Genomic DNA, 23,480 nt, shown 5'->3' on the forward strand with positions numbered 1-23,480 from the left:
TTAAATAGGAAATAATTAATAACATCATATGTACCAGGAAATACAATCCCGTCGTTGTTGAATGAGGGGGAGATGTATTCCGGTATAATTTGAAAAGAGTTGTGTGTGTCTTCTTATTTCCGTTCTGTCGCTTAGTAGCTCCATTCCATTTCCTTACCATTGAACTCCGTAACCACTGAATTAGCCAATAGTGAGACATCGGCGCTCCTGTGAAATTAAGTGGCCGCTGTGCTCCCCAAACTACACACTTCCCGGTTTTAACTAGTTTGGTTTATCCTATGTTTCGGGATGGAATCCGTCAGGAAGACAAAAAAACTCATGAACTACTTAGTGGATCAGCATCAATCTTTGCCAGAAAATAGAGCGTCAAAACTTAGAAATCGAGATCATTGATGGAGGTGATACTGAAATCGGAAGTAGTACAAATTAATCATTTTCGGTTTCAAATTTGGTCACCATAGAGCAAAAATGGTAAAAGAAAGCGAAAAACGGTCCTGGGAAATCTACTAAGACTCAGAAAAGATCATCAAATCTTCATTCTTAATTTTCTACTTAGTCCGGAAATCTTAAACAACCCTAGCACTACTGATATCAATATTGGCCTACATAAAATAAAAACTATAAGATAAAGGAGATGGAGCTTTTGGAATTGATTTAGCATTCTAACAAGGGAGCGACACGAAGTTGCTCCGCTGAGATCCGAACAAGACAATTGTGTTTTCCTTAGACATGTTATAACTAGACGAATGCCAAAGTTATACGTGCCACCGGGCGGGATATCGTGAGTTACAATATATTTTGTCATGTAAAAGCCACAAAAAATTACCTGGCAGAATAGTTTGATCGAGTCATTTCTTCGGAAACTGTTGGTTAAGTGGAAAACTCGGCGAACACATATACCATCATTTTCAAGGACACACTTTTTGGTGTGATAAACTTTGCCCCAGGGTCCCCCGCGGGTCCCAGACGGAGTCCCAATCAGAATTTTCAAATGGAAAGGTGGGTTAAATAGTACATCGTTTGAAAGCTGTTGTAAAATGAAATAATATGGAGCAAGTCTCGCATCTCTACGACAACCTTGTGAAAAATAGTGGCGGGTCAAAATGAAAAAAAAAAAATAAAAAATAAAATTAAAAAAAATGAAAAGTCCATGGCCGCTCCTATAAATAGGAAACGATGAGAAAAATACGAAAACAATAAAGGAAGTGTGGTATTTTTTTCGAAGTACAACGATTTAAGTTAAAACGTCTTGTCCCAGGACTCCCACAGGGCCTCAGGTGGGGTCCAACTAAAAACTTTCAAATGGCAAGAGGGTTAAGTAGCACATCGTTCGAAAGCTGCTGTTGAATGAAAGAAGATGGAACGATCTCGACTTTCTATGAGAACCCTGTGCAAAATGGAGGCGGGTCAAAATGTAAACAAAAGCTTAATAGAAAATCTATGGCCACCTTGAATCCAAGATGGCTGTTTAAAACTTATATGGAAAGGATAGGCGTACCCAACTGCTGAAGCTAGGAAAACCAAATTTGGCATGAATGTTGATCAGTAGTGCCGAAAATATGAGAAATTTTCAAAAACGCGACATCTTGAGTTCCAAATGCAGAACTATGTATCGAACGCATGTCAAGCTCAAATCACTGGTGTTGCAAAAGCGAAATGTGATATTTACGTTTATGCTTAATAGCAGATATCCTCAAAATATAAAAGAGTATCATCTGTAATCGAATATGGTTGCCAAAGTAAAAAATGGGTTTGTATATAAATATGCTATTTCTTGGAATACTGTGACAAACTAACCACGTTTGCGCAGCTCGATGCACTGAAATTATTTACACGTGGTTTGGTACTGCTCATTAATTTTGTACATGAATATTTTTGTATACTTGGTATTGCTTGAAATATTGCGATCACACCAACGAATGGCATCCAAATGCAACCATCACGAATACGTTACAATAGAGCCCTCAACCTGACTGGTGCAACAAGTGATTTGTGTATGAATACGTATGACAAAATTAGAAAAATACCAGAAGGTAATCAACTTTTGTTAACAGTATGAATAGTAAGTCAGAGTTGTGTGTTCATCGCATACTCGTTATAGTCACGTAAAATATATCGAGAGAACCGTGACGAACTTGCAATAGGAACACGGAATGAAATAATAGTTGAACTGAATCGAAATTTAGATGTTCTTTAGTCTTCCTATTGTTTCTAAATACATTACAGAGAAAAATAGAGATTTAGGTTTGTATTGGTATGAATGACATAGGTTTTAAGCGGCCATTTTGGATTCAAGGTGGCCATGGATTTTCAATTAAGCTTTAGTTTACATTTGACCTGCCGCCATTTTGCACAGGGTTGTCGTACACAGTCGAAATTTGCTCCATTTTCTTTCATTTTACAACAGCTTTCAAACAAAACGTCTTGGTACTTAACCCCTCTGCCATTTGAAACTTTTCAGTTGGACTCCATCTGGGACACTGTGGGGGCCCTGAGACAAGACGTTTAAACTTAACTCGTTGTACTTTGAAAACGATGCCACACTTCTTTTCGTCTTTTCACATTTGTCTCACCAATTTATAAGGGTGACCATGGAAATTTTTAATAAAGTTTCTGTTTACATGTTGACCCGCTGTCATTTTTCACAGAGTTGCCGTAGAGAGTCGAGACTTGCTCCATGTTCTTTCATTTTACAACAGCTTGCAAACGATGTGCTACTTAACCCACCTTTCCTTTTGAAAATTGTGATTGGGACCCCGTCTGTGACCCTGCGGAAAACCCTGGAGCTACGTTTCTTTACCCCAAAAAGTGTATCCTTAAAAATGATGTGATACGTGTTTGCCGAGCTTTCCATTTACCCAACCATTTCCGAACAAATGACCTGGTTCAAACTATTCTGCCCAGCTTTGTAGCTTTTACATTACAAAATATGTTGGCACTCACGACAATTCGCCCGGTGGCACTTATAACTTTGGGATTCGTCTAGTTATAATATATCAAATGCAAACGCAATAGTCTCGTTTGGATCTCAGCGGAGAAACTTCGTTACCTTCCCTTGTAATAATAGGTACTTGTTGTCTAATAAACACTCAACTCAAATCAGAAGTGATAGAAATCAAACACTTCTGATTTTAACATTAATTGCTATAGAGTAAAATTGGTAATAGATAGGTGGACTCTCCGCCTGGGTACGAACCTGGTATTCACACTAGTTGAATTCAGCACAGTATTGTTGTGTTTCTTAAAGTACTCACATTTCATTACTTTTTCAATCAAATGTTCCATGTACAGTATATTACACATTTCAGGCCTGCTAATACCATTCAAATAGCAAGAAAAGGAAATCTAAAGTTTCATTTCATAATCTGTCAATCCCCTATTGATTGAAATGAACTTTCCAAACGTTTTAGTTTTTAACTCCTGATGATTTGTAGTTAACTTTGGTCGATTATGTCCTAATTTCTTTCTAATCATTCACAATCCGGCAATGCACTAAGTGATGCACAACAGTTCGCAACCAATCAGCAGAATTATCTACAGGGTGAAGATGAAGATGGTGTTCAACGGCATTTTCTTAGAGAGAATTGTAAGCGACGAGCCACTGAACAATTGAACGAGAAGCCAAATAAAATTATAAGGCAGGAAGTTTCAAAATTGGAACATCATGACACACTTGATCATAAAGAAATTAAAAGATGCCGAGACGTTATTTATAAAAATCGAAGAAAGGTGACTCCTCGTCTACCCAGAAACACCGTAGAGGCTATACAGCAAATGGTTCAGAAGCAGGATGATATAGCAATTGACGGAGAAAGATTCATCTTTGTTGATGATGAAGCTAATATAATTCTTTTCACGTGTAAGAAAAATATCGAGTAAGTATAATTTCATTTATAACCATTAACTTTGAAATGAGTTTCATTTACAGCATCAAGAAGTAGAATAGGAAGTAGTTGCTTGAACAGAAAAGTTCCTTTTTCCGTCTTATTTCCAAATTATAGTAAAATAGTTTTTTTTTTTTTTTTTTTTGATTCTCACAAAATATATCGTAACATAGCATTTCACTTAACGATATGACACTACAGTCTTGTTTACTATTTTCTTTTCTGACACTAATCTTATTTTCTTTTCAGTTTTCTGTGTGAGTTCAGCGGGTTAGAAGTATTTGCAGATGGAACTTTCACTTATGCTCCTAAGCATTTCACACAGTTATATACAATACATGCATATAAAAATGGATATTATCTACCTCTATGTTTTGCATTTTTGCCGAAGAAAGACAAGAATACGTATGTGGCCATGTGGAAGATGATAAGAAACTTAGACAGTAGATTCGACTTGAAAATCATTTACGTTGATTTTGAAACAGCTGCTCACGAAGCCATCAAGAATGTGTTTCCAAATTGTGACATTCGTGGCTGCAGATTCCATTTGGGACAAACATGGTGGCGGAGGATTCAAGCCGACAATGATCTGCGACAAGCATATATGGATCCAAAATCTGAACTAGGTATTATTGATATTATTATGGTCTATTATTCTTTATTATTAATTTAATAATACCATGTGGACTTTGTTTTGTTATATATTAATACAGAATACAGTTGAAAATAGAATCTTATTCTGTTTGACTGAAGAATCTTAATTCAGTCACCATTCTTAAAAGCAAATAAACTGCTGTTCTAATAATGTACGAAATGAAGAAATTATAAAGCCAACAGTAAGATCCATCAATTTCACTACTTTCCCAATGCTTGCTTATTCTAACAAATTATTATTATTATTATTATTATTATTATTATTATTATTATTATTATTATTATTATTATTGCTTTTCTTACAGGTTCATGGATAAAGGCATTTTTTGGGTTGCCATATTTACATCCAACAGAAGTATCAGATGCCTTTACTCAACTAATATCAATGACGCCGGATGATACAGGGCATAAATTTTCCGATTACGTCCTAGAAAACTACATAGAAGACGGTTGCAAGTAAGTAGCTTCCTTTTGAATTTCATCTATAGTAGCACATGCTTCAATAACTCTTAATACTGCAAAAACTGTTGTCCTAGTTTGAACACAACATTAATGGTTGTGCTGATATGGTATTTTCTCTCAATGCAACTTAATTATAGTGAAATTTTCTTCTGTCTTCATGTAAGACGTAGATTAAAATGCAGGTTTTGATAGTTGTAAACAAATTACGGACCAAGACTATAAATATTTCTTGAATCTAGTGTTATAAATGTTTTAGTGTTTTATATAAATTGTCAATAATTGTGTGCATGAACTAAGGATCTTTTTATTTTATTAATTTTAGGTATCCATCTGTCATGTGGGCGTCTATACCATCCACGATGCGTCGGACGACAAATGGACCAGAAGCTTTTCACAGACATTATAATAGTCAATTTTACTTCCCTGCTCCTGATATTCATACGGTGATTTCTGCTTTGTTAGAGATCCAAACGGAAACTGCCATGAAAATAACGTCCATATTAAAAGGAATTTCAAAGGCCCAAAGACCAGCAGAAGTCAAAAGGAGCGAGTTTGTCATGAGGAAGTATGCTGAGTTCAGGAATTCGCAGAGAAACTATGAGAAGGCACGTATGACATTTTTAAAAGCTGTAGGATTTAAATTTCAAGCATTCAAACTGTAAAATGAAATTTTCTGTAAATAAGTATGTTGCTTTGTAAATATTAGAATGCAATAAAATATATCTCATAAAGGAATAGCTTTATACATTTCATTTCGATGCAAAATTTCACACAATTCCTTAAATCCTGTTGTTGGCAACGTCGCGGCGGAAATTTGCGCAATTTCAGCACTTTCTGCTCCTCGTTAATAAGACATAAATTACTTAGATTATCAACGATCTAATCTTTAGAAAAATTTGCGCAATGTCGTTGCACCGTATCTACACAATAGGATAATTATCAGATTTTTGCTGCAATAAATCTTCCGAAAATTGGATCCATGTCAAATAGGCCTTAGACTCACTAGTATTGAGAAAGTATCTTTAGCAAAACCTTTCACTATGGACATATTCAAGATACAATGGAGACTATACAAGAGTACACGGTGTCTACGCACCTAATATGTTTATAAATTAGTATACATTCAGAACTAATTCAGAAATGTAATGGTGGCATAAGGGGGGTTGGTAAATCAATTATTATACCCCCAGTGGCGTATTTAGAAAGGCTTCCCGATTTAAGACCGCCTCCCCGAAATTTTATTTTCTATATTAAAGTAAATGAAATATCTCTTCTGGATACATTTCCAGAACTAAAGTTAACAAAGACCGCTAAACAAAATCGTAAATACTAAACTGATACTGCCATACAACACGTTTTCACTTCTGATACTTTGGAAAACATACTTTGAGAGAATTATGTCTCAACACATCAAGTACACTCTCCAAACTTAAATAACTAACTTCAAAAGAACAAAACATTACAGTTTTTATAGATATATTAAAACTGAACGAAGGGTCGTCGCGTGGATTCTAAGCGCCCGGAGCGAGAATTTCCAGGCGCCCACCCCTCAGTGTGATAGGAAAATCAAACAAAATTTATTCTGTACTCCTAGTTTTAAGTACGGAATGTGAAATCATAATGAAAGATAAAAGAAGTTGGTATTATGCCAATTTTTTAAAGTGAATGGCTTTTGTACTTGAAATATAAAAGTTAATGAAAACATGGTTTTGCATTATAGAAATCGGGCAGTAGCGTAACGCAAAAATGTTCCTCCCGCCGCAGGATTTTTTGGGCTCCCCTTTCCACACCCATTATCTTCCTACTATATTATGTCTCTGTAAGAGACAATGATTCATAAGTGGTAGAGCGTTCACCTCTGGTGCTTGGGGTCCCGGGTTCGATCCCAGCCCCCGCCAAGTGAACTTTGTGGTGGACAAACACCGTGCTCGTGGGTTTTCTCGGGGTTCTCCCGTTTCCTCCCACTTTCTTCATTCCACCATTTCACTCATCTCTCATCATCACCGTCTCCTTTAGCCTAACCGGCATAACCGTGGGACGTAAAACTTAAAGATTTCATTTCATTTCAAAGACAATGATTCATAAATCATAATTAAGATAGTAAGAAATATAATTAAATTATAATTAAAATTAATGCTCACCAAAAAAAAAAGAAAAAAAAACAAATGAACAGCTAAGTTAATTTAAAGCGGTGTAATGTTCTAGCATTTTTTCTGCAAATATTTCTATTATATTACTTACGTCTATTGCTCTTGTTCTCTCACATTTAACACTTAAAACATGAGACTGGTTAACCGTTCTTGAGACATGGAACTGCGTAAATAGCCCTTTATCAGTTTTAAATTTGAAAAAGATCTCTCCGTTGCAGAAACACTCATAGGTAAGATCAGAAATAACAATAGCTCTGCAGACACCGGGAATGCTAGAAGCCAAAGTATAGTTATCTATTAATGGGAGATATGCTAGTTCCCGAATTGTTGTTTTCAACTTTATTTTATTGTGTAATACCAATTTGAAATCGCAACAACGTAAATTATAAAGGTTCTGAACTGAAGTAGTAATAGGGATACGTATTCCTTTTCCTTATATTTTTGCGTCAAGAACATACATTCTCAGCACATTGTACAGTCGGCAGCAAAATTATTTACCCTTAATCCTAGAGTGCTAAGATGATTTCTTAAACTGATGTTACTAGAATGGATAAATTTTCATCCAGAGCATATTTTTTCCTTTTCTAAAGTAAATAATATTACTCAGGGAAATGGATATTCCGTATTCAGCTCACTTTTTTGTTGCTTATAGTTTTTTGACATTTTCTTCGTGGTGAGCCGCCAAACTCTACGGGCCCCTCAGTTACGCCACTGAAATCGAGTGCTATTCTGGTTATACATCAACATACTAATAGCATAGAATATACAAATACCGATATAAATATTAAATTCGAAGATTAAAAAAAGAAATCTCGCAGATGGCTCGCGAAAGTTCCAGTCAAATAATCCTAGACTATGTTTTTTACCGTTAATTTTCAAGTTCACTACTCTATCGGGAGTTCCTCAAGGATCTAATCTAGGTCTCCTGTTGTTCCTTCTTGTTATTAATGGTATTCCTCTGTATATTGAAACTTTTCAAGTTCTTCATTTTGTCGACGATCTCAAATTATAATCGAAAGTAAGTTCAATTGATAACTGCGTGAAACTTCAACAGAATCTACAGAGAGTTCAAATATGGTGTGATATTAATAAATTAGTCCTTAATGTTTCCAAATAATATATCTATCTTACACGAGGAAAGAAAATCCAATCAACTTTATGTATACAATAAGTGGTACTTCCTTGTTTACCCCAAATACTATCAAAGATCTAGGGGTTATATTTGATAGCAAATTAACCTTTTCCTCAACACGTTGACGCAATAACGAGTAGTGCATATAGAAACCTAGTTTTAATGTACAGGATAAGACAGGATTTCTACAAAGAATCAACATTTATAAGGATATGTTTTTTCTTATGTGCGATCAAAATTAGAATACTGTTATACTGTTTGAACACCAAATGTCACTAAAGACTATGATGCTTAGAAAATATACAGTTAAATCTTTTAAGAATACCTATACCATGGTGGAAAGACTACAAGGTGGATGCAATGCAGTGCTACATTCTTGTCGCTCTGGCGTATGACGTCATCTTGGTCTCAGACGTGACCAGCGAGAGTCGGATGAACTTTTAACAAGCGCTTGCTCGCTGGTATCTTACACGCAAATTTCTCTTCTGTTTATAGTGATCTTCAACGAAGTAAAAATTTTAGTACAAACAATAATTATATAAACGTAATGTAATCAATGCTTAAGCTAAATGAATTCAAAGGAAGATATTTACAATAGCAAAAGAAACAGCAATATCAGTTCATTAAACAACTTTGAAGCTTGAACAAGCCAATATTACTCACTACATTTTCTGCTTTTTCTTTCTTTTCTTTTCTTTTCTTTCTTTCTTTTTTAAACATCTGAAGTAATACACTCGAGTATGTATAGGCCTGAATAATCTATAACACAGTGTGTCGTTAATGCATTTCATTATTATATATTTATGTATGCTCAAGTATATTTTCGTAACACATCGATCGGGTTTGATTTACTATTATTATTGTTTTGCTTGAAAGAGAATTCTTTACTGATGACCCCATATAAATTTTGAGAATATTCCAAGGGAGAATTCATTCTTTTCGTAAACAGAAATGCACGTACGTATATTTTCCTTATGCTTGGACAGTTTTTCTTTTTTAAAAGGTTTCTCCCATGTAAGTTTCGTCAGAATTCCAGGGGAGATCAAAAACTTTATTGAGCAGGGACGCGCGTATTTAATATTTTAAACATCGTTTTTATTTTCGATTTATAAAAAAAACATCTTATTTGAAATCGCTTATTTATAGAATTTGTATCTGAACAAAAGGTTTGGTGAAGTGACAGTTCTCTGAATATTAGTATCAAAATTTACGCCATAACAAACTGTATTATTAAACATTTGTTCGAAATAAAACGTTACATATACTATTGTGTTCTAAAAATATATAGAAATAAATATGTATATACAAAGCACTTCAAACAAAGAAATTGCAACATAACTATTTCAAGCAAGAAACAAAGTACTAGGCGTAGGTGAAGACGATGTAGGGGTGTTACAGCTAGACTAGAAAACATATAAACCATAAAATTACATAATTTTCTTAATTTTCTTTATAAGTTTTCTCTTTTCTGTCCCGTGGACTAAAGAAGACAAAAGATAAATGCAAGTGAATGATTATGTGGAATTTGGTAGAATGAGAATGCGAGAGTACCCCGAGAAACTCACGGACACGATGTTGTCCACCAGAAACTCACTTGACCGAGAAGCGGACTAGTACCCCTTGCACCAGAGGTGAGCCTTCTGCCACTGAGCCACCGTGCTTCCTTGATTGGTTGAGAATCTACCATATTTTAAAATTTACTGCAGTCATTCTTAATTTTGTAATTCTGGAGGGAACCCCTAGATATGTATCCAAAGTTATGATTAAAATGAACAAAAATTTCAAAATCTGAGTGTAAAAATGTTCCGACAATGTCGCCCTGACGTGGTAGGTAGATACTTTATTCTCTTGATCTAATACGCTGTTATATGTCTTTGTAACCGTTAATCGTTATTACGAACCTTCCATTCGTTAGTTAATTTTAAGTGCAACGTCCCATTTTAGCACCGAGGCTACAGGGAATGCAGACCTCCAGAATGAAATGGGACCTGAACTACTTTAACGCGTTCAATGCTCTCCATTTGCATAACTCGAGGGAGGTAAGTAAGCCCCTTAGGTCACCGTGCGTCCCTTTTCGAGTTATATGCCTACCTCTGTGAGGAAACTTTTGTCTCAATATCTTATGTAGAAGGAAATGATGATAGAAATGATCACCTCTGTCGCTCCCCCTCCCTCATGATTTTGAACCCGGGTCTTACCTCGAAGTTCGTCTTTTTAAATCGTACTACTGTTTTTTTGTATACAGAATCAACACAAGCTACTGTAGCCCTATATACTACTCTTACATACTATTAATACTAAAAAGAAAGTACATAATGAAATCGTCTTTATAGAATTTCATTTAACATTGCATTTATTTATTATTTTTATGTAAATCTTAACCATATTTTAGGTTTATTTTGTCCTGTCGCCTGCAAGCTAAAATCCATTTCTGGAGACATTCTCCCTCTTCTTGAGGAAATCTAAAGTATTTTATGTTAGTTTCTTTAGTTTTTATGTAATAATTACTACCGCCGTACACTTCACAGTTAAGCATTCTCGATGTCATTTAAAAGAACAAAGTAACAAAGAATTTCCACTTAAAGCCGCGCCGTTTCCCGTTCTCTCGTGCAAACCAGATGACGTCACAGCCAGGACAGCGCTCCAGGCGACATGCGCATGTAACCACCTTGTAGTCTTTCCACCATGACCTATACAAGAAAACGATTTCTACCCGAAATATCTCCCCTATAAAGACTTACTAAGGAATTTCAGTTTTCAAACACTAGAAGAACGGATATGGGTTTTCGATTTGTTGTTCTTACATAACTTATTAAACGGTAAAATTGATTGTCCAGAACTAGTTTCAGTTGTGTTATTACGTGTCCCAACAGGTAATACTAGAAGAGAAAACCCTGGGACATTATATTGTAGAAAACCAAGAACTAATATGTTACGTAAGTTTCCACTGTGGAGAATGTGTGCTTCATATAACGAAATGATTAGATTTCATGTAGCAGATTTTTTAGTAAGTCCAAAAACAAGTTCAAAACCATTGTCAGGCAATAACTTCTGCATAATTAAACGATGTATACTTGTATGTATATAATAATGTATGCATAGCTTAATAGGATATAGAGTATGTTAGATAATTATGTACACGACACTATAACTGGGTATTAAGCTTGTGTTGTTCTTCTGAAATAAAAAAAGAAATAAATTTTATTTAGCAGTAGCCCGATTATTATTAAAATATATGAATTAACATTGTTTTTTTTAAATATTTCATTTACCAACAGTCTGAATTCCTTGAATTTTGTTGATTTGACGTCCCGGCTCCCCTGGTCGCGGGGCCCAGGGTAACCGCCCCGATCGCCCCGCCCACGCGACGGTCCTGACTGAGCGTATGTTACTGCAAATAATATTACACTTTTGTTTCTGTTTCGCATGTCTTAAAGAGGAATATTGAAATAGGAAAATCTGTTCCACAATGTCCATCAGCCTCTCACAATATAGAAGGTAAGGTTTTACCATTGTAGTAGTCTTACAAAGTACATCCATATTAAGGTACAAGTAGCAAAAGTCTTGTTCACAAAGATTTGCGTCGAGAATGGCTAGAAACAAGAAGATGCGTTGTCGCCGTTATTATTCAACTTTAGTTTGGAGCACGATATAATGGAATTGAAAGATAGCAAACAGGGTCTAGAGCTAGGGTTGCCATATGTCCGTATTTTGTACGGACTATTTGTATTTTTGGGTCTGTGTCCGTCTCCGTATCGTAAAAAGCATGAAATAGGAAAATGTACGTATTTTACAGGTTTTGGAGCTTCCCGAAAATTTTCGACTGAGAAATCGCTATAATCTTGAAAAAAAAAAATGTGTCTTTACCATATAACTGATACTTTAGTTATTATTAATAAAGTAGGTTGTTTTTAAATATCAAATAATTTTTCCATTCCAGGGTGCTTTTAGTTAGATTACGTAATTTAGTTGAATGATTTATTATATTTGTGTTAATGAAAAAAATATATAACATGTTAGTTTCCAATAGCGTTTTAAGCATTACAGTAAACAATTGTGTGATAACCTTAAAAGATGATTTTTAGGTAAGAAATTTCAAAATATCTATTCTGTGTTTAGTCACAGTATCTTTGATGGGTCACCATTTTAAGGCTTGTCCGTATTTTGGTTCAAAAATTTATGGCAAACCTATCTAGAGCTGAATAGTATTCACCGTGTTATAATGTATCCTGATGGTGTAAATATAAAACGGCATGATGGGAGAACAATAGAAATAAGTATAGATGTCTTATTAACCGCTTGCAAGGACATAGGCTTAGAAGTGAGTGTAGAGAAAAGTAAATACATGAACGTTCGCCGGTATCTTAGTGCTGAAAATTATTGAAGCATAGAAATATCAAGTGAATACTTTCGACAAATTAGATACTTTTAAATATCTAGAACAAATGTTAATAGACCAGAATCATATCGACGAAGAAATAAAATGTCTACTGAAAGCAGGAAATTTGTGTTATTATTCAGTTTGGCTTAAGTTTAGAGTTGCCCCTCCAGTCTGAAGTTGTCCTTGGACTTTGCAACAGACAAAAAACAGTGCTTAAAGTATTAAACATTGTTATATTTCACTTAATTTCAGTACTCCGTGTGTTTCACAAACATTTAAAAGGTTTTCTTCATTATTTTCGCGCATCCGTTACACATGTTCGTCATATTCGCCATATTTTACAACTATCATGCTGCTGAAACCTTCCGCGATGCTTCCACATCCGGCAAATAGTACTAACTTCCACATATCTTTTCTCGTATTAAACGTAACTCTCCTGCCGAACTTACATTGCTAAACATCAAATAAAAACTTCAAATTATCATTTCTTACCTCATTTCTCCTGTAAATTTTCCTGATTTTTATAAAAAGCGGAGGGGTAACTCTAAACTTAACCCTTCAGTTTAAATATTTCTTCACTGCCGAGAAATTTGGGGCTTAAAATACATAAAATGATAATCATGCCTGCATTGTATGGTTGAGAAACATGGTCGCTTACTATAAGATAGGAAAGCTGATTGAAAGTATTTAAGAATCAAGTTCTGAGACGATTATAAGGACCCAAGATGAACGGGAATAGAGACTGACGGAAACTCATAACGAAGAAGTGCATAATTATACCGAACATTGTTAGGTATATAAAATTGTATCAAACATTGTTAGGATCATCAAGTGTATGAGGCTCAGGCGGATAGATCATATAGACAGAACGGAAGAAAGTAGGAAAGCATTCAAAGTTTTAACTTAAAACCCAGTCGGAAAAGTCAATTACGAATACCTTGACGCAGATGGGAAGACAATATTAAGACACAGAAATAGGAATACAAAGTAGAAACTGGATCCAGTTGCCTACGAAAGTCAATGGAGAGCTTTAATGAACGCGGCATTGATCCTCCTAGTTCCATAGGCCATAGAGTTAGTTAGTTAATCTGAGATCCCTACACAGATTTAAAGTTCTATCGTGAACTTTTTGTAATGTTTATTAGAAAAATGAATAGTCTGTTTGATTAAATGAATGCAAAGTTGCTACTTGAGAGTCGTTAGAGAGGAAGTAAATATCATGTTGTTTTGAAAAAAAAAAACCTTTTAGTGTTCCTTATCATCAAATGAAGGAGTCTTAAGAGTTGTGTTCCATTAACGAGCTCGACAAATCGCTCCAGCTGTATATTGTAAATAACAGAATTTGAAAAATCGGCGTATGGGCTCTAAATAGTAGGGTGGAGCGAAAAAATCAGATTTTCGAGTACGGAATTCTAATAGAGCTCATAAGTTGCGTACAAATTAATGAAAAATAACAAAGATCATCGGCACAGACAAAGACGCAGAAAGAAAACGGCCTAAAGTTTGAAGAAAATTACAAATATATATATATATATATATATATATATATATATATATATATATATATATATATATATATATATATACTACAATTTACCTCTATGCAAGAAATATATAGAATATGTTTTTTTTAAATTCCTATAGCGTCTAAGTACTTTATTTTAGTTGTGTGAGGTCATGTTTGTTAATAATTCGTTAATATTAGTGGTTTTATACATTTTATTTTCAGAATGATTTTGCAACTTTGCAACCATTTGTCAACGTTTGTTTCTTTCCTTGAAAAAATTAGACCTTTGCCAAAGAATATTAAAAGAAACATTGATCCTGTGATTCAGACAAACGCATTAACATGTAGGAGAGTAGGGTTACAAGAGACTGCTAGTGACAAGAAATCAAGATCCGAACGGGAAGTTTGTTAGAACTTTTATGGCGCCTTCAATAAATTTTGATGTAAAAGACTACAATGAACTGATGGATTCGAGAAATTGTAAGCTGTCGCCCCCTCCACTGCACAGCTTATCACTTATGCACGACAAATCTTCTCACGAGTTTGACTTTTTAAATTTTCCATGACACACTCATGAAGTTGAAAGTTGTGTCGAACTTGTCACAGAATCTGCAGAAAAAGTTTGCGAACAAGAAAACAGCTTTGGCTAAATTAGAGTAACTTTGCTCTCAATACTCACAATATGGACATTTGATTAAAAAATAATTTGAATTTACTAGGTAAGACATTTTTGACTAAATCAACATAATTTAGCACACCCTCATTAATAGGAGAATTGGGTAGCGTGTGGGTGGAACTCGAATTGCAGCCACCTCCAGGTGGTGAGTTCTGAGGCATTTCATGCAAAAAAAAAAAGTTGACCAACTTATGAAGAGCTGCAAACTCATTATGAAAGTAACATTTATAAAATCACACATATCAACGAATTAATAACAAACGTGATCTCACACCACTAAAATAAAGTACTTAGACGCTACAGAAATGAAAAAGTAATCTGTATATTCCTTGCGTAAAGGTAAATTTTAATGTATTTTGTAATTTTTTTTTTCAAACGTTAGGCCGTTTGCGTGAACTGAATATCCAAAGTGTGGTCCCTTTCGTTTATTTCCCATTGATTAGTATGCAAATACGCAACTTTTGAGCCCTACTAGAATTCGATATTCGAAAATTTGATTTTCTCGCTCCAGTTTAATAAATAGCCATGTTTCAAATAGCCGTTATCCGTTAAGTTGTTAACGAATAACGGATTGATTCCGTTGACGAACCTCGGTCGAAGTAATAGCTCTACTGTAGCTATACGTTGTAATAAACATAATTTGTAAAACGCATCCGTTCAAGAATTATTGTAAGAAATAACGAGTGGATGTAATAACGACGTAATCTTATAACTCTCACTGCATAATCCTATTAAGGAAACATTACATTCAAGTGGTTTTTGGATCAAGATTAACACCTGAGCACTTTGATGCTTTCATAGGTAGCTTTCTTATTAGAAAATTAAAACCGTGTTAGGCACCTACCTACTTGTACGAATGTAGCTCAGAAGCAATGTTAAGTTGTAGAATGTTTGACTAATGAAACAATTTACTGGAAGCCTAATATATTGCGTTTAGTACGTTATAAACGTGTACAACTGCAAGTTTCTATAAACTAACGATACTACAGAAGGTCGGTCCACATTTATGGAAACGAAGTGAAACATCCACCACGGGCGCTAGAATCGCATAGACAAGTAAGCACAGCAGAGGAATTAGTAACCAGTTGTGTGGAGAATTCGGTAGCAGGAAGTAAAGTGCTCCGAGTGTAAAATGCCTTCAAAAGGGGAGGGGTACATCACAACTCTTTCAGACATCGACTGCAGCTACAGTACAATTGTGAAACAGTGTTCGTCCAAGGGTTTCACCATTTCCAAGAAGGGTGTTGTCAATGTACTCAAACGCAACAAAAATGCACAGCGAGAGGAAGCGGGTGTGCGTACAGTGGCACGAAATCAACACATCCGACCAAATGTACAATGGATATAGTTCGACAAGTGCAGAAGTTGGTGACCCAGGAGAATCCGCTGCCACAAAGAGACATTGTTAGAAGTGTTAGAAGATCCACATCAATCAGCCAGGATTTACGCCTGCAAGTAAAGCATAAGCCAAGTGTTCACACACTCACAGCCAAACATATCCAAAAACACAAGGTCCATTGCAAAATGCCCTACGAACGGTATTTAGCGGGTGACAAATAAAACTATGTGGTCACGCTAGACGAGGTCTAGATGTATTTGTCAAACTCCAAGCGGGTTCGAGCCATTTACTATCATCCCAAGGATGTAATGAACCATGCCAATTGGGTCCGCACGTGCCGCGAACGTTTTCCCCGCGGCTTCATGGTGGTTACAGGTTTTTGCCATAAAGGGAAACTTTCCTGCATAGAGTTGCACGAAATGTGAAAATTAACGCAGCATAATATCAACAACACGTCCTGGAGCCATTATACCGGCAGCATATTCCGTAGTTGTATGGTGCTGAGGTGTGGAAAGTCTTCATTCAAGACAAAGCAGCCAGCGACACGGCTCACGGCTCGTACAACTGTGGCATACATGGCCCGCAAAGCTCGTGAAACTGGAATCCATGCGATCCCATATTCAGACATTGCTGCCAAGTCTCCCAACACTGCATCAATGGAATTTTGTGCTTTCCACGAACGATTTCCTTACGTTGTTCACACACATTGACTGACTTGTGGAAAGTTTGCAAGGAGGAGTGGTCTAAATTTGATCAGATTTCTCTGAACAGAAACCTACTTCAATGAAAACTTCGGTGTAGGGCTATACTTTATAGTCAGCGTCATCATAGCGAGCACAACCGCTGGTGGAAATACCGCTTTATATCCTAGCGTAGGGTCACAAAATCGTTTCCAACTTTCTGCATGCATTGTTGAGCATTATTGCTATTTTCGAAGACGTTGACTGATACAATTTGTCGCAAGATTATTTTTTTAAAAATATTTAAATGTTTCATGATTGTAAAATTTAACTATTTTGTGGCACACAAAAGGTGGCGCGACAGACCGGTTGCGAATCACTGCTGTAGATAAACATCTCATTTTGCTTCATTGATGAAAATGGATGTTAACTCTATTCATCCCAGTACGTAAAAGAATACTGTTGACAATGCATCAAGAGCATTGCCAGAACGAACTTAAAAGAGTTCATTTTTCTTATTAACTTCTACATGCTTAATACCAATTCTTCTATACTATATTATTATACTCACTAAAGAATTCTTGTAATATATCTATCCATTTATAATTTGAGTACAAAATTTTCAAGGGAGCTCAAAATAGAGGGCTCAAAATTGAAAAAAAAACTCGCAAGACGTAATTTCTCTCTGACTTACGGCTCTTTAAATATCCCGAAATCCGGAGTTTTATTGGACAATATCTGGGGATCGGTAAGTGACACGAAATATTCCACCACTTCCTCAGATAGTTTTTGATACTATATCGAATGGAGGGCTCGAAAGTGAAAATTTTGCAACTAAAAAACACATACATACATACATACATAGACATAGGTAATTCAATAACGGACTTTTTAAGTTCATCGAAAATATATTATATTCATTGCATTGCTTTTCAAGATATGCATTGCTTTTGAATTCTTTAACATTTTCTGCTTCCCCTTACTTGCACGCCACCCACACTACTTCTTCATGGTGTGGGATGCATAAAACCAGCTGCAGAAAATATAACTGTGAAGAAGGCTAGAGTACGTATCTAGAACTCTGTAACTAGGGCTGGAATTTTCAGGTGTACTTTTTCACCCTTTATTTATTTTTCCTTTCCCCTTAATCTACCCCTAACCCATTTTAAAATTCTTTCCAATGCCACATTCTTAAATCTTCAGAAAAAATCCGATAATCTCTGTTGCGTATAACCTATGTTGTGATTGTATTTAAATAACCATTTTTTAAATGAAATTTACAAGAATATAATGCTGATTTATGCGTACAGTCAATAAGTAATTTCTCGAAAAAAATCAAACGAATATCAATACCAATTACGGTACTTTGAGAAAACACTAAATAGAACCGCAAAACCATAAAAATAATTACGTGGAAAGTGTTGGACTCCGATGTAGGAGTCGTACTAGATGAAACTACAATGGTATTTTCAGCTTTCTAATGCTCCTCTCATAGATGAGGAAATGAAACATATGTTGTTCAAGATGTATAAATTGTAGAATAATCATGTGAATACAAGACAAAGTTAAATTCGTAGAAGTGTCTTGACAGCTACTGATCAGCACTTCGTATGTGGTTTATGTACTCTATTCAACTGAAATCTATGTTTTTATGGTTAAAGGATTTAACATGTTGTCAGGTTTCCATCATGGGGTTTATAGGTCATTATTAGTATATAGCATGTTGCGAATTAGTTCAACTGTAATCTGAATATTTTCTGAATGCCTCTATCCGTTCTCCGCAAATATATGATAGAATTCATTCTTTCATATTTTTTCCGTTCATTACTTGTTGCGGATCTTGGAATGAATGGTTGGTTCCTTGTTCAAGAATCTTGACAAGATCATGCAGTTTGTGCTTTCTCTAATGGCTTTGTGAACAGAAACGGAAGTACTTGTAATTCTTCAGGAAAAAAATCAAATTCGGCAGACCTATCGCGTTCCACAGAAAGTAAATATGATTTTTTTTCCACTGTATAACGACCACAGTTCGTATATTTATATAACTAGGGCTACTGATATATCAAAATTTATTTTACACACTGCATCAAGATATTGCCTTTTTATTGTAGTACGAAACAAGTTAATCATTTACACTCTTAAAATATTGTGTATATATAGATTTCACAAGATGGTTCTTCAGTTATGCATTATTTATTTTTTCGCTGCTATGACAACTAAACTCACATCGTCGAATCACTATGATAACAAAATATAGTCGCATAACAACAGAAAAGAAATTCATTCTATTTTTCTTGTCATATTCTGCTTCTTTCTTTCTTTCAACAGCTTGTGCATAATTTAAAAGCACATTTTGCCTTTAAATACATATAAAGATACAAGTATCGTTGTATGTGGCGCCTGAACAATAGGACCTTTTTTAAAAAAAAATAAATAAAAAAAATGTTCTGGACCGTTAACTATTATATGCTAATTACTTAATTCTTTGAATGACCGTCGTATATATACAAATTACAATTCATATAATCATATATCATATTTATTTTTATATTAATATTATTTTCATATTTTATCTTAATTCTCGTAATTAATTTAATTTCAAATATTTATACTCTTTAACGTCGATAATAGAACGTACATTCAGTTAACGGAGTAGAAGTTGTTTAATTTTAGGTCCTCTTTGGGGCCATTGATACGTATTATAAGTTGAAGGTTAACAAAATCTAGAATTAAGAAGGTTAACAAAATTAAGAAGATTGTGGAAAGGATATCATTATGACATTTACACGATTGCTCTTTTAAACAAGAAAAGATCAAACATATGATATATTCAAACAAAATACAAATTAAAATTGAAATCTCGACAATATCCAGAATATGTATTATGTTTACTATTTCTATTGCTATTCCTATAATTAGGTTCGGTTCGAGTACCGGTAAAATTTAATTCATTTGTTCTCCCATTAGAATGAAATCTATTATTATTTCGCACATTTGAAATACCCTCTTGTTGAACATTGATATTACGGACAGAGGCATAATTAACGTGGCTACGATTAGGGTTAGCCTGCCCTCTATTGTTATTTTGCATCATATATTGGATTTCAAAATCGTTGAACAATCATAATGAGATGGTTGAAGTTAACGCACTGAGCCGAAATTAACATTTGCTGTAGCTTAAAGGGTAATAATATACGTATGGATGCTATTATCCTAGATTCAGGTTGAAGAGGATTAATTAATTTCAACTCATTATAAGCTGCTATTACAGTCAGTGATACTAAGGTCCAGTTTAGGATTATAATGATTATTACGAATTAACACTGGCGCAAATCCCGGGGGGACGAGGGAGACATGTTTCCCCAATCTTGGACCTGGGGGGACTGTCCCCCCCAATAATCTGTCTTAAAAAATGCTTTTTGGCTTAAGTATGATCATTTGGGTCCGACTGCCACAAAGGAATGTGAGATGAACTTGATTTCTCTTGGCTTTTCCATTTCTTTTAAAAAGAATCGTATTCTGTAGTATTTCAAACTGAACGTCGTGCTGTAGTGCGTTTAGTAGTCTCAGCAATCCGCTACTTGGGCACAAATTGCAATAAATGCCAGAGGAGGATATGCCCCTCTTCGCGTGCTGGAAAGTTGTCTCAGCTGTAGGTACGCGCACAAATTCCGGGGAAATGGGGAAACATGTCCCCCCCCCCAACATTGGAACTGGAGGCTCTCCCAATAATCCGATTTGAAACGTGCTTTTTGCAGATAAGTGTGGTGATTTGTGTCCGACTGCCACAAAGGAAAGTGAAATGAAATTGGATTCTCTTGGTTTATCCACTTTTAATGAAAATAAAGGTGTGCGACTGTGTGTGACGTAACCTGATGCGAAATCTTATCTCCTCCTTTCCCCTAGGCCCTAGCACACGAAGACTATTTAGACTACCCAATGTCAGTAGAACCCACCTTTTCAGTAAATGCGCATTTCATCTATTTGTAGTATCAGCCTAGACATCTACTCATGCTTCGTAAGCCAACTCTATAGAACTCTATGACCTATGGAACCCGTAGATTCAATGCCACGTTCACAAAAGCTCTCCTTTGACTTCTATCCTTAGCCAACTGGATCCAGCTTCTACTTTGCATTCCTATCTGTGCGAGATCAATCTCAATATTGTGTTCCCATCTGCGTCTAGGTCTTCCTAATGACCGTTTTCCGATTGGTCTTACCGCTAACACTTTGAACGCGTTCCTACTTTCTTCCATCCTGGCTATATGTCCTGCCTACCTAAGCCTAATAGACTTGATGACCCTAACAATGTTTGGTAAGCTGTATAAATTATGTAGTTCCTCGTTATGAAGTTTTTGCCATTCCCCATTTCCGTTAATCTTGGATCCGAATATTCGTCTGAGGATTGTGTTCTCAAATACTTTCAGTCTATGTTCTTCCCTCAGAGTAAGCTACCATGTTTCGAAACCATACAGAACACGCATGATTATCGTTTTATATATTTTAAGTTTCAAATTCCTCGACAGAATTCGCGATGACAAGAGGTTTTGAACTGAATAATAACACGAATTCCCTGGTTTTAGTCGATATTTAATTTCTTTGTGAATATGAGTTTCGTCTGTTAATATTGATCTTAGATTTTTGAAAGTATCCACTTTATCAAAAGTATTATTTAATATTTTAACGCATTCATAATTTGCCGTGTTTAGTCCCTCGAAGCGTTTAGTAAGACCAATGCATTTCTTTCTATTGTTCTCCTATTATCCCCTATTAAATTTACATCATCAGCGTACACATAACCTGGTGAACTCCGTTCAACTCTAGGCCCTGGTAGCTATCTTTGATTTTCCTTATAGCGTATTCCAGGGCAAAGTTGAATAATATTGGCGACAACGCATCTCCTTGTTTCAGGCCATTTTCGACGTGAAAGCTAGTGGCCAAAATCTTCCTACCTAGGCTTTACTTTGGGATTCATTTAAACATGCCTTAATTAATCTAATTAGCTTTTTCGGTATTCCACATTCTGTAAGAACGTTGTACAATATTTATCTCCTAACCGGGTCGTAAGCCTTTCTAAAATCAATAAATAGTTGATGTACCGGGCTCCTGTATTCCCACTTCTTTTCGAGTAATTGGCGAATGGTAAGTATTTTGTCGATAGTTGATCGATTTCGTCTAAATCCGCACTGATAATCTCCAATAATTTCATCTCCGTATGGGGTCAATCTTGCTAATAGAATGTTTGAAAGGATTTTATAGAATGTTGACAGAAGAGAAATGCCTCGATAATTATTACAGTCAGTTTTGCCGCCTTTCTTGTGGATTGGAACAATGATTGATTCTTTCCACTCTTGTGGCAATTCTTCCTTGTTGTAGATAAGGAGGATGAGTTTGTGTATCTTGTTTCACAATTTTCCGCCTCCAGGTAAAATTAACTCAGCCGGAATTTCGTTTACACCCGGATATTTGTGTTTCTTTAATTTCTTTATAGTGGTTTCCACTTCTATTCGGTTGGGTTCTGTAATATACGGTTCTGCGGTGTGTATCTCCCTTTCTCCCCGCACTTTAGATTTTGGCTGCGTGTTAAGCAATTCGTCAAAGAAATCTTTCCATATATTTAAAATGCTATCTGTATCAGTGAGAACTGTTAAATCAGCTTTCTTTCATATAAGCACGAGGTTGATAGCCTTTCTTAAATTCGTTGATCCCTGTATACACGTCCCGAATGTTTCTATTTTTACTGTTATCTTCAAGTTCCTTAATCTTAGCTTTCAAAACATCGCGTTTCTTTGTTCTAAAAGTTTTGGAAGTTTCCCGCCTGATGTCTATGAAATTGTGTGTAGTTATTTCATTCGGATTTTGTAGCGAACGTAATTTTGCCTGTTTTCTCTTCTCTGTTAGTTCGATTCATGGTTTGTTCCTACGTATTTCCGCGTGTACCAATTTTTCTTTTGAGAGAGGATCCTTCGTAAGCAAAGAAAAGAATTCAATAGCTGGAATATTTTTCTCCATAATCTTAAGATTACATCTGTTAACTAAAGAGTATATGACATTCGTCAGATCTCTGTAACGATTCTTGTAATGCTATTGAGATTATCATCATTTTGCTCAAATAAGAGTATTGTTGCGTCATACATAATATATATTCTTTCTTTATAGTTTTGGGGAAATCGTTATTTATATTATTATAAAACAATTTTAACGTGGATGCCTAATTAGAAACATACCAATTATAAATATGCATGTATTCAGATTTTTAGAATGTGTTCACGGCAGTGGTTTGTAATACTGATATGTAATACTACTTCATCTACATCGCCTAATATATAATATACTCTACAACAGGTTCACCTCAAAAATCAGATTCATCTACCGTAATATGAGTTTCATCTCCCTTCTCTAGAATAAGCCTCAAATCTGCCCACCAAATCTGAAGATAACGAATGGCGTATTTAGGATTTTGTTTCGAGGCAGTATGTCCAACACAAGGAAGGAAGTGGGCAATTGCCCACCTGAGTTTGAGAATTAAATATATTTTAATTTATGCATAAATTGAAGTTATAATGGCAAGGCTTGCAGACTGATAAGTCCTATATGGTATGAAGGTATGGTATT

This window comes from Thermobia domestica, chromosome 10 (assembly GCF_964235325.1).
Source record: "Thermobia domestica chromosome 10, izTheDome1.hap1.1, whole genome shotgun sequence".
In the NCBI taxonomy this organism is placed as follows: domain Eukaryota; kingdom Metazoa; phylum Arthropoda; class Insecta; order Zygentoma; family Lepismatidae; genus Thermobia; species Thermobia domestica.